This window comes from Buceros rhinoceros, unplaced genomic scaffold (genome assembly GCF_000710305.1).
Source record: "Buceros rhinoceros silvestris isolate BGI_N320 unplaced genomic scaffold, ASM71030v1 scaffold1659, whole genome shotgun sequence".
Classification (NCBI taxonomy): Eukaryota; Metazoa; Chordata; class Aves; order Bucerotiformes; family Bucerotidae; genus Buceros; species Buceros rhinoceros.
The window spans coordinates 16,972-19,751 of NW_010432013.1; positions in this window are offsets into that span (position 1 = coordinate 16,972).

Below are 2,780 nucleotides of genomic sequence, written 5' to 3' on the forward strand. Positions count from 1 at the left end.
GATGAGTATACCTCAACATCTATAGCTAAAACCTCCTGAGCAGAGACAATGGCATACGATTTCATTAATGTTTTTGTCTAAACATGGATTTGCAAGACAAATAATAGCAGTTTAATGATGAGGCGTAAGAGGTCAATCAGCAAAAGCATCGTCACACACAGCGTTGTCCTAAAGCCCTGTGCACATCCTTGACCCACTTTGAATAGCAGATACAGGTAAGTTAGTAGGAACTGAGCTTTTGCAGAACCTACAGTAATCCTGAAGATTTTGAATGGAAAACTAAAAAAAAAAAAAGCGTGCAGCTGGTAGTGCCAGACCCCTCTGCTGCCCAGTGGTTGCAAGAGGCCTGGCAAGGCTTGGGGCTGCACCATCTGAAAACCAGTCCTAGGGAAAGGACCTTCTGAGGACAGGACCTAATGAGTGGTTTGTATACAACAGCCCTGGTGTGGATAGTACAAGGTTTTAGTAGAGTGGAAACACCATTTGGCTCCACCAGTACAAATCAGCCGCTGTATCATGTGAGGGCTACTGGGCTGCAGGCACTGCAGAGAGGCTGCTCACAGGGAGCTGCCTGGACAGGATAAAGCCCTTGAGTTGAGTGCCTCTGGGAACTTTGTGCTTTTATATCCTTCTGTCTGTGAGCATCAGAAATGAACTTCACCATGCAGCTGATCCGGTTACTGGCACGGCAGTCTGAGCCGCCGCTGTTTTCTCCCAAAGCCTGCTTGCTGCAGGGATCTTCCGCGAGGGGAGCGCTGCCTGCTCAGCTCAGCACTGAAATCCTCCCCATTCACATGATGCTAGCCTTCATCCAGGAAAATTTTTGCATCTTTCCCTCTGTTGGGGGGCGAGAAGAGCTCAGAGTCTTGTGCTGAATGCATAATTTCTGAGGCCAGGGCACTGTCCCCATAGCTAGCCAAGGGCTTAGTGCTTTGAGGACAACCATCCTGCTTGCCTTAGTGCTCTCCACTCCCTTGGTACCCACCAACTGGCTATTTCCTCAAGGCTTAAACACTGGCTTGCAGCCTGGTAATGACCCCTTGGTGCTGTCCACCCCTGCTCACTGCAGCATGTGCCCACCCAGAACTGTGTGCCCACTTGGACCACCAGCCAGTGGAGCTGAGCAGCCAGTGGAGGACAGGGATGGTGCTGGACTATCTCAATGCCATAGAAACACTTTGCTATGTGCTGCTTTCAGCAGATGCCAAATAACTCTGACAGATGGAGTTAACATGGGCAAGTAGCTGCACCGTGACTAAGAAGCTGAGCCATCTAGAGAGGACGATGCCTGTCCAGTATCTTTGTATCTCTCTATACTGCTGATATTGCATGTTGTCATGTCTGCTGCCTGCTTTGGGGGAGAAAGAAATTATTTCATAGCTCTTTGTGATGTAGGTAGGTTGTGGTTATGACAACACACTGAAGACCAAAGGCATCAGGTTTTACAGGACTGTTAGACTCTGTAAATGTGGACCAGTAAAATCCACTCATCAATGCTCACTGGGGGTTGCCTGTTGAAGTTACAAGCTAGATAATCTGAGTGTTTTGGGGAATGAAAATCAACATAATTTCCAGTGTTATCCATAATAATCAAGAAAATAGACCAGACTCAAGATCAACTAAAGTGAAGGAAGACACTTTTCTTGTGTCTTTTCATGGTATCCTTTAGGGTAGACTTAGTTAACTGGCATCCAGGTAAAATAAAAACATGGTATCCTGTCAAGAAAAAACAGACAGTGCTACTTCTGCTATTTTTTATTTCCCATTCATGTGGACTTCCATGCTTTCTGTCCTTTCTTCTGATTTTTGAAATAATGTTAAAATGACAAAGCAAAAGGAACTAGTGTTAGAAAAGTTAAAGAAAAATGGATCATCTCTAGAAGAAATGGAGAAGGGCAATCTTCCTCTGCAAGAATCCACTGCTCTGTGCAGAAGGCAGGTTTTTCCTGCGCAGTGCTGATGTCCCAGCATCATGAAAAGATTCGGCTGGATGACATGTGCAAGGATGGAGCATACCCAAGTGCTAGAAGCTATAGAAATTTATACTGCTGCCAAAGGAATATCCTTAGCCCATATGGTACTGTTGTAACCTGAAAGATAGACATTTCCATGATGTATTTAAATAAACAAAATCTCCAAACAATAGCATTTGGAACTCTTTCAAGATCTGTACTAGAATATGTTTGGGATTACCTGATGTCTGTTACTTTAATTTTAATTTCAATAGAAAATTTAGCTTAATACAATGCCGAGGCAGATCAAGACTCACAGATCTGGTCTTCAGCCAGATATCTAATATTTGAAGGCATATTTTTTATCATCTTCTGTAGGTAGGGGCTCTGAAGTCTGGAAACAAAGAAGTCTCACAAACTAAAGCAATTTGTTCTTTGACAGCTGCAAATAACGAACCTTTTCTCCTATGGGTTTATGTTCGATGGCCCACGCCTACCCTCCTCAGTTGCGACCATGCTGCAGCTGCCTTTGATGCAAACTCCTGATTTATACCTCTACCTTCTACTCAGACTACGGTTTTATTTGGTATGATAGCTGCTGAATTTGTCCGCCATTGCCCAACACGTTTGAAATCCTTAGCAGAGAACGGGCAGACAGACACTCAAACCCTTATTTCTCTTCATCATCATCAAAATTTCTCTTAAGAGACCAAGATAAATGTAAAAATACAAGACGTACCTGATCAAAGCGAAGTCCTCCTCCCCAGGACTGAGCCCTGCTCTGATTGACTAACAGTCCTATAGGTGCACGGCATGAGCAACACTCTT